The sequence below is a fragment of the Pinus tabuliformis genome, chromosome 3_1 (genome assembly GCF_031772625.1).
Source record: "Pinus tabuliformis cultivar Carrire ecotype Pingquan chromosome 3_1, CPIR1, whole genome shotgun sequence".
Lineage (NCBI taxonomy): Eukaryota > Viridiplantae > Streptophyta > Pinopsida > Pinales > Pinaceae > Pinus > Pinus tabuliformis.
In genome coordinates this window covers 359,746,555-359,757,500 of record NC_142301.1, presented here as the reverse complement: position 1 = coordinate 359,757,500, position 10,946 = coordinate 359,746,555, and positions in this window count along the sequence as shown.

Below are 10,946 nucleotides of genomic sequence, written 5' to 3'. Positions count from 1 at the left end.
GGAACAGGGTTTATTGATATATGCGTTTAATATCTACTACTTTTGTGTTCTTAGTAGATGTTGGATTAAGACTAGATAGATCATTATTGTTGGAGCTCATGAGTAGAACTCGTTATAAATGGTACTTTTATCTCTTAACAAATTCTACATATGTGTTATGGTGATATTCATGTTCAGTTATTTATGTATGAATGCCTGAATGCTTGAGTTATCATTTGGCACTTCTATATGGTGATAGCCATTTATTTATGCTTAATATATGAGTGACTTATTATGCGATATGTTTTTCACAACTGTTCGGCTAACTTTCTATACGAAACAACTCATATTTATTGAATTCTTTTCTTATAGTGATTGAATGATCTTTATTACCAATTGCTGTAGAAACTATTTTAGATCGCATAATTGAAAGATCAAATCCCGGGGTATTTTTAGAATTAGATATTTCTGTTTATTAGAATACAATTGCATGTCATCAAATTACACTTAGAATAAAAGCATTTTACTTAGAAGTTATTAGAAAGGAAATATCAATTCTCAACACACACACACATAAAGTGGGAAACTGGTCCCATATCCCCAGTCGGACCCACTACACCAAACAGAAAAGGAGCTGCTAACCAAGGTCCGGACTGGGTGGGTATCCCCCTTGTTGTAGACCTGATTTTTGGGGCTTCAACAGAACCCAAAATCAAGATGTGGTATTTAGAGAAGTGAAAGATGATATCAAAAAATAAGTCTTACCAAGGTAGAAAGAACTAGAGAAGGCAAAGTTTGAACTAAATGATGATGAGTCATACTCTATAGAAGAACATGAATTAGAAGAATATTAACCACATACTCTAGTTTTGAGGAGATTGTTTCAAGAAATAAGGCATCCAAAAAGGTATAATCCACCTAATTTCAATTCAATTTTTTCTTTTTTTATTACAAATGATGAATCTCCTATAAAACTTAGGAAGGCATTAGATTCAGAGGATGGAAAATTATGGAGAAAGGCCATGGTTTAGGAAATAGCAGCCTTGGACAAGAATGAGGCTTGGGATCTACTGGAGTTTCCAACTAGAAAGGAAACCATTGTTTGTAAACGGGTGTTTAAGGAGAAGCTAAATGGAGAAGGAAAAGTGGACAAATACAAATCTTGATTAGTAGAAAAAGGTTATTCCTAGGTGTAGGGAATTAAACTTGGTGATATTATTTCTCCTATTGCAAAGTTAGATTCTATTAGATTTCTTTTATCTGTAAACTATACTTTTGATTTTGAGGTAGAATAGATGGATGTGAAGATAACATTCTTACATGAGGATATGGAAGAACAAATCTCCATGAAGTAGCGAGAAGGATTTGTAGTGAAGGGTAAGAAAGAGTTGCTATGTAGGTTGAAAAAGTCCTTGTGTGGGTGGCAGTAATAGCCAAGGATGTGGTATAAAAAAAATATACATATATACAGAGACTTAGCTTCACGATGAGTAAAGTAGATCACTGTGTATATTTTAAATTATTTGGTGATTATTTTACTTATTTGCTATTGTGTGTAGATGATATGTTGTTGATTGGAAATGATAGGGAAGTCATCTAGGATGTTGTTGATGCCTCGAAAATCGCTGCAACAACATCGGGGATAACCACCCGGTCCGGACCTTAATACAACTCCTTTTCCGTTTGGAATAGTGGCTCCGACTGGGGATAATGGGACCAGTTTCCCAAAAAGGTAGATAAACGGGATGAATGGATGATAAAACTGAGCTAGCGATGGGCGAATGACTAAATCTATTGGCAAAAACAAAAGAAATATAATCTATCCCGGGAATCTATTTAGCTTTGAAGTGTAGCGTTTGATGATCCAAGCCTAAAGACAGGCATATAGATGACTCTATCTATCAGACGCAGATATTAATACATTTTATGATTGTTGTGCCTAAATAGTTAAGCAAAGCGATTGAGCGATATTACTACACTCATTATTATATCATTGATACATGCATGATTGAAAGGAAAGCAGACTATAAAACATCCAATAGTGGAACGAATATGGAACCGCTGTTAAAACATATGCATGCGATCAATAATAGCAAAGATAACCAAATAACAATTTACATAATAGGAATGGATTCAGACATAGATAGAAATACCATATGAGCTGTTTAGACACTCCCGATATCAATCGCTACTTGTAGTTCCTCCTTCAACATAGAGACATTTCCATACAAAGACAATAGTGCACAATTGCATAAAAAGCTTCCTTATCAAATTTAGAACGATTGGTCCAGTTTCATAAAAGAATATTGACTGAAGCACAGTAGTGCAAACTTCAGTCTTTTAAGTCTGTTACAAAACTTTATGACCCTTTCTAAAAACATGAAAGGGTCTATAAATACTAAACTAATCTAAATATCTAAGAAACTGAAATGCTATTAAGTTGGCATCAATAAATATTTCTCCTATCTTCCTCAGCGATCTGGCAATCGGTGGCAATGATTCATTAGGTAGGCTCTTTGCCTTTAAACCTGACCTGACATATTGCTAGCATTGGCTCTACTTCAGGCGGTTTGTTGAGGCGCGAACTGAGCTGAGCAGCGTATGTGGCATCTTGAATATCGGGAATTATACAACCGAGTGCATCAGTTAAACACTTGAGGGCCGACCTTTGTGTGTGTGGCTTGATCAGAAAGAGCCAATATGCATCGGAAGTCAAAGTATTAACTCCAGCGATTAACCTTCCCTTCTCCTCCAAGTCAGGATAACTTGATTGCTCAATCATATTTGCTGTTGTTATGCTTCCAGGTGTACACTGGGAGATCATGTTCGCCAAGTAGAGGGTGTTGTTGACCAGATCAACCATATTGCTGGCAGTTAATTTACATCTTGAAGCCACCCTTTCTGCTTTCATCACTTCAGTGTGCCATTCTGTGAAGAGTATATCCTTGTATGTTTCTTGGATTCTGGGCAAATTCGCTGCTTTTCCCACATCAGAATCTTGCCAATCAAGATATGTGGTTATGATTTCCTCAGCTTGGTCTAAATCACTCATGGCCTTTTCCACCTGCTGACATACGGAGGTAGTTAGCTCGCACAATGGTTCTGCCTCAGTGAGTTGATGACATAGGAGCCTAATCTGTGATATTAATGCACTGTTTATTTGAGATGCCTCGGCTCTGAAATCCTCCACCTGTGGAGCGCCTTTTATTATTTGGAGCTGTGATGACAATTGAGCTATTTGCTCGTCTTTCGTTTCCATCATCAGCTCATTTGTTGTCCTCAACTGTGCAAATGCCTCCGATAATTCCTTTTGTTTCTGGATCGTGCTTTGGTCGATCCTCTGCCTCTCTATCTGCAATTGATGGGTTAATGAATTGTTCATTTGCTGTTGTGCCAGCAACTGCTCTTCTGCTTTGCCTCGGTCACTTCTGCCTGTAGTGAAAAAATTTCTTGGTCCTTAGTCTTCAATAGAAGACTTACCTCCGATGCCTTATCAATAGTCGCTGCAGAATAAGCTCCTACATACTGTGACAGCTTTGTTAAGTCATCGGAGGGGTCCAATTCCTCCTTCCATACTACATTACCCGTGACTGTTTGCTCTGGAAAGATAGAAAGTTGATCAGTCCTTCGTCTTTTCCTTGATCGCTTTACAACTGCTCTATGCCTTGGGCTGTAGAAAACATCCAGGGGAGGAATATCTTCCACCTGGAGAACGATTTGATCGGAAGGGTCTTTAGGAATTACCTCAACATCCTTAGAAATGGGTGGGCCGCTGCTTCCACTTAGAACCTGAGGAGAAGTGATGTCCGGTGTGTCACTTGTTTTGGAGGTGTCCGTTTCTTTGAAACCTTCCTTTCCACTGATAATAGAGTCAAATTGCTTCCATTGCTGGAGCAATTCGGGATCAATGGTGGTTTGTTTCTGCTTCTTGGCTTGGGACTCGCTCCGCTCTTTTTCCTGCTCTTTCCTCTGTTGCTCCTCTTGCTCTTTCCTCTGTTTTTCTTCTTGTTCCTTTTTCTGCCTATCTGCCAGTTCTTTTTTCTGTTTCTCCTCTCGTTCCCTCTTCTGCTGTTCCTCTACCTCTTTCTTCTTTCTCTCTTCTTGTTCCATTTGTGCTCTCTACTGTTTTTCTGCTTGTTCTTTCTTTTTCTTTTCCGCTTGTTCTTTTCTTTGCCTGTTGCTTCTTTTGCCTTTCCTCCTGTTGCTTCTTCTGCCTTTCCTCCTGTTGCTTCTTCTGATCTTTTGTTGTAACAGGAGGCTGGCTTGACTGTTGCCGACCAGGCTCGCTTGAAGATGTCACTGGGGTTGTTGCCAGTAAATCTAGAGGCAGAGTTTGCAACCTCTGCTCTCTATGTTTGTTGAACTCAGTTAACCCTTCATCATTATATTTCATCCTAGCGAGTTCTTTAGCATGGCCTATTGATTCGGAGGCAACGAACAGGTCATCAAACATATCTTCTTGATGATCAATTTTAGTCAATTTGGCCTGTTCTAATGCAGTGTAAGCAGTTTTCTTTGGATCATATAGCCTATTTGGGATAGTGGCCAGAGTTAAGGACTGAATCTTTGTGGCTTCCTTTTCTGCATGCTTGAGATCATGCAGAGTATAGACACCAATTCTCAAGGGAAAAGAGGGCCAACCCCTCTTCTTTTCTTTCTTGAGAGTCTGTGTAGTACTCTCGGCCATAATCTGATAGGCGATTTCTCTAGCTAGCAGTTTATCTGGAATATACAAAGGGAGAACATGCGGATTGGCTTGGCTCCCGAAAACCCTAACGTAGGTAAATCTCTCTTCTCCAAACCAACTTGCTACCGCTGGTAAATCAAAGGAAGCTAGATAGGAGATTTTGGGAATGGGCTTATCAAAAATAGAATAATGAATGGGAACCATAAAGCCATTGTAGATTTGGTACAAATGGTGCTTGTAAGAAGACTTCCACAATTTCTGGTGGTATATATGAATGGGTGAGGGGTCTTGGGTGGTCCACCTCCAACCGAGGACGGGAAACTCAGAATTGAAACATAATGTATCTAAAATATATGCACTGTAATAAAACGGGGGAATTTTCCTTTCAGTGACAACAGAATTAGCTCTAAAATCACGAACAGCTACGGCTAGCTTATCAGAGAGAATAGTGGCCCAATCCATGATTATGCTGTTTACTGCTGCCTCCATTAGAGGAACCATCTCTATGGTGAAGTTAACAGAGTCATGTAATCCCCATAGCCTACACATCATTATCCCCGCATAGCAATAGGGAGAAGCCAAAGAATCGATTGAGTACTTACCAGAAGACTCGTGCTTGTGTTTGGCCGGATTCTCCCTCCAATCCCGGATGGGTTCGGATTCCACTTTGTTATCAGCTGCAAATTTCTCCAGGAACGTCTTGTTATACACCTTCTCCGGCTCGGGCAAATGATACATTTGCCTTAGATGCTCTGGCCTGAACGATCTGAAAATCCTCCCATCTCTGGTGCTAAAAGTCCTGTCGAGGATTGGAATTTCCTCAATTGCCCATTTCACGACGTCTGTGTAGGGAAGAATCTGTTCTCTGGCCGCTATCCTGTGAAGGAAAGAGTCGGCCAAATCTTTGAGAGTAGAATCAGACTTCTTGAGTAAGTCCACACTAGCTTCCGTCACTGTTACCACTGGTTGTTCGGCCTCTAGCAGATTATAAGTGCCTTGCCATGTAGCTCTGGTCAGACCCGTGCATATGGTATCCGATATTAAGCCCTTCTTTTTATCTGCGGTAGCTTGTCCTGCAACTGATGTAGCAGAGGAACCTGCGGTCTTCTTAGATTTCTTTCCCATCTTGCTCAGGCTTCTCTCGAAGGATGAATTCTACACAAAGGCAAGAAAAACCGTAACATAGAAACATAACAACGAAAATCTATAGTGGGAGAGATATATCAATCGAATCGTGCCGAGAGATTAACTCTCAAAAATGGCTACGGATCCAATCACTGGGAAGATCTTACAGATACATTAAATGGCAGTTTAAGGCCTGCTACTCTTTAAATGCTTATTACACCGTTATCCGACTGAATGACCCCCTTAAGCGTGCAATGGATATTTTGGCGGTTGAGCACAGGTAATCGTTAATCGAAGGGGAAAAACTTTAAATACGAATGCATCACCTTATCCCTCCATTTAACGGCTTTTTCGAAATCCGCTCTCTATCAATCGGATATCAATAATACTTTAGATCTTCAAGTTATGGCTTTTGAAATGCCGATCGCCGATAGCGATATCGCATCGCTTTAGGAGAATAGGTATTATATAACCATAAGCATAGGATCCTCCCGAACGCCGATATGCGACATAAATGGATAGTGTGGAGAAATATAACAAGGTGCATTTAGAGTGAAGTGCCGATTCTCCGATCGCCAATATCGCATCGCATCGGTGGTTAGACCTGGGCACCTTATTAATGTGCATGGGATGTTGCCGACTGCCGATTGCGAAATTGCATCGGATCGGAGTAAATGTCTTAAGATGGTTTGACCGCATACGAAGTATCGCCGATAGCCAATCGCCGATTGCGCATCGCGTCGGAGCTTATGTTATGTGCGTTTTTTAAGATGTGTATGGAGTATTGCCGATCGCCGATAGCGAAATCGCATCGGCGGAGACCATTGTGCCACTTAAATGTGTTTTCCATGTCATTGCGATATGCAATCTTGCGATCGCTTTATCGCAATAATAAAAGATTGTTTTATTTGTTGAGAAATGGTTGTTCTCAAGGTTTAAATAAATGAGCTCATTTGATCATCAGACCTTTTTTGAACAACAAAAATATTGATACCAATTAAACTTTCAAAGGGACCCATTCCATATGTTAACCTTTATAAATAAAAATGATATGAAATGGGGGGTTGTTGTAGAGCACAACAATTGGCGATTCGCTGGAAGAACCAGTTATCTCTGGAGCTGATAAAAACACTTAAGCATTTTCAAATAGAGTCTCAATCAGAAGGGGAAAATTCTAATATAACTAGACATCTATGCATTCTGAAGAAAGTGAAACTATTTTGTTAACTTCCTCCCTTTTTTAAAGAAAATAAATGCATTCCAAGTTTTAAAATAGGCCTTTGTTGGTTTATAATGATAAAACAGAAAACTTTTCCAAATTAGCTTTTAAAATTAACCCCTCTGTCATAGGTAGAGCCTCTGTTGCCAGCAAACGTTTATAGTCTCGACAGGGATACCTTTTAGCCATGCTATTGTCCATTGTTCCATTCACTTAAGAGTGTGACTAATCAGAATGAATCCAAAACATGTTTTCATATTTTGTATTTCATTTCCTTTTTCTTCTTTGTTATTAATAAGATAAAAAGCCATTGTCCTGGTTTGGTGGCCAGCTGTTGACAATGCCATTCACTGGTAGTAATCTAACTGAACAAGCTGGCTCGTGATGAGATCCCTTGTCTTGTAATTTCAAGCCATTACCCTATTTTGATATGCAGTATTGGTAATGTCAGTCAAACTATTTTCCTATGAACATGGTAAGCAGGCTTGTAATAAGACCTCTTATCTTTAATCTCTTATATTTTAGAATTACACTCTGAGTAATCATAAACTTTAGTGAATGGGGTGAACAATCTTCTCCTTAAGAGCAAATGGATGGCAGGTCAAGAGTTGAAGGTGCTGGAATTGGATTAGCTTCTATCTTAATATAGATAACCTTTGGAGACCAATTTTGAAAACAGAAAATGATTCACAGAACTTTTATGTTTTGAGAGGAGTCTACAAAAGTTGGACTGTGGTTTCAGACTACAAAGATACCTAATTTCCTAGAAATTATCCCTTTTGGTTAAAAGTTCTATTATTTAAAAGCAAATATTCATACTACTTCTGTGGGACAACTTTTCAAACACAGCAAAAGGTCAATGGAAGATATCTTGCAACATTATTTTCTACAAAACCTACAAACTACTAAAATTTACCAAACTAAAAGGAGAAGGGGTTACCTCCTCAATTAAAGAATTTCTTCAAGATCAGGCCATTAACAGGGAGAGAATCTCTCAACCCTGATAAATCTTGCAATATAAAGGTTGAATGGCCTATCTTTTCACAGATCTGAAATGGTCCAAGCCACAGCTTCTGGAACTTGGAGTGTTTACCCTTGTCCTCATGGGCTTTGTCCCACTTCAGAACTAAATCACCGACTTAGAATTGTTTTGAACCAGATGAGACTGAATCAAAAGTTGCTTTGATGACTTGTTGATGTTTGGCATGGATAACCTTGGCTTTTTCCCTTTCCTCTTCTAATTTTAAAATTTGATCATATCTAAGCTGAATAGAAGATGAAGGATTTTCCTCAATGAACTGAATTAGGGCTAAAGAAGGAAGAACAAGATTGGTGGGTAGTACTGCTTCTTTTCCATATACACGATTAAACAGAGAAGTTCCAATAGAAGCTTTTTGTGTTATCCTATCAGCCCATAATGCAAATACTAAGGATTTATGCCAGTTTCTATGATTCTCTTCGATCGTTCGCTTAATAATTTTGATCAGATTCTTATTAGTAGACTCTGCTAGACCATTACCCTGAGGATAGTAATTAGCAGAATACTTTAATTTAAACCCTATTTTAATAGCGAAATCAAACATTGCATTGCCTGAGAAATAAGAAGCATTGTAAAAAACAAGAGCATTTGGGACACCAAACCTGGTAATGATGAATTGATCTATGAATTCAATGATTGCTTCAGAATTTGCTGTCTTTAAAGGGATTGCCTCAACCCACTTAGTAAAATAATCGGTTGCAGTAAGGATATACTTATGTTGTTTGGAAGAAGGTGGATTAATCTCCCCAATGATGTCCAATCCCCATTGCTCAAAGGGCTGTTCAATGTTGACTGGTTGCAAAGGGAAGGCCGGTTTTCGTTGTCTTCCACTAGAAGTTTGGCAATTGAGGCATTTCCTTACATACTCGTGGGCATCTCTAAATAGAGTGGGCCAATAATATCCATCATGAATAATCTTGTGAGCTGTTGTGTCAGCTCCAAAATGTCCTCCTGCTGGTCCATCGTGTAACTCCTGCAAAACCTTTTGGGCTTCAGATTTCTCAAGGCATCTTAATAAAATAGAATCATAATTCTTCTTAAAAAGCACATCATCAATAATTGTAAAACTCTTCGCTTTTAACCTGATGGCCCTTTTGTTTTTGTAAGATAGATTTGGAGGTGCATAACCATTCTTTAAGTAAAATATTAAATCTGCATATTGAGATTCAGAATCAGTAACACTTATCTGATTGATTTCTTGAGTTTGATCTGTATCGCTTGATTCTGGAATGTTGGATGCTCCTGCCAATATCCTGCAAAAACCTTGGCCCCTAACAATCTTTGCTGGCCTAATTTCTAAGTCATACTCTTGAAGCACTGTGACCCAATTTGCCCTTTTTTCACCCAACTCTTTTTGGATTAATAGTTGCCTAACTGCCGGGAAAGGAACTATTACTTTTGTATGGGTTTTCAGAAGGAAGGGTCTGTAATGTTTGACTGCTTTAAATACAGCAAAGGCTTGCTTTTCAACGTCGGAGTAATTCAATTCGGCACCCTGAAGGTTTGAGATAAAGAATGAGATGGGTGCTTCCAAATTGTCATCATTTAATTGCGTGAGTACTGCAGCATAAGATAAGTCAGATGCAATGGTATACAATATAAAATGATTGGAAAAATTTGGAGTATTTAAGACTGGGGCATTGATTATTGATTGCTTGATTAGATCAAAAGCTTCCTTTTCTACTGATCCCCACTTAAAGACTGAATTCTTCTTAATCATTGTCTGAAGTGGCAAAATAATCTGGGAAAAATCTGGAACAAATCTTTTAACAAAATTGATCTGGCCTAAAAAGGATTGCATTGATTTTTTATTGTGAGGAAATGGGATTTCAGAGATTTCTTTGATCTGATCAGGATCAATATAAATGCCCTCTTTGGATACGATAAAACCCAAGAGCTTTCCTTGATCAAGAGCAAAGAATGACTTTTTAGGGTTAAGAGAAATACCATATCTTTTGCAACGCTGAAAAATTTGATTTAAGTCGTGCAAGTGATTAGATCTCTCTTTAGAGAATACAGTAATATCGTCAAGATAGACGACTACTGTTCTATTAATTAACCCTCTAAAAGCTATATCCATGGCTCTTTTGAATGTCGCTCCTGCATTTATAAGCCCAAAAGGCATTTTCTGATATGCATATGTTCCCCATTTCGTCCTGAATGTGGTTTTAAGCTGGTCATCAGGATGAACTAGAACTTGGTTATATCCTGAGAAACCATCAAGAAAGGACATCAATTCAGAGCCTGCCACTGATTGAAGTATTTGCTCCATAGTAGGCAATGGGAAATTGTCTTTCAAGCTTGCTTTGTTCAAGTTTCTGAAATCAATACAAATTTGAATGTCACCATTTTTCTTTTTGACTGGCACCATATTAGAGACCCAGTTTGAGTGTCGGACAGGAAAAATAATCTTGGCTTTCAAGAGTTTGTTAAGTTCCAACTTTATCTGGCTCTTTAAATTCGGATGTATTTTTCTTAACTTCTGCTGAATCGGTTTCTGATCGGGAAGCATAGGAATGGTATGCTGGATAATGGATGTGTCATATGTCTTCAAATCATCATATTTCCAAGCAAAAATTTGTTTGTTTTTCCTTAACAGTTTAATGAATGCCTCTTTTTCGTCTGAAGAAAGTCCTAATCCTAAATTGATATTTTGAGGGGCTTGCTCGGTACCTAAATTTATCAATTCAAACCTTAGGGTAGAGCTTTGGAGTTTTGCATTAATTACAGGTTTGAACCTGTCTTTAATATCATAAAGATCTTCCAGCTTTACTACAGGCTTGGGAATTGCATTTTCTTGAGGTGTTTCTTTCATTTGGGAGTCATGCTCATCTTCTTCAATGATTTGATTATCATAGGACTTTTCAGAAGTTAAGAATTGCAAAATATCCTCATCA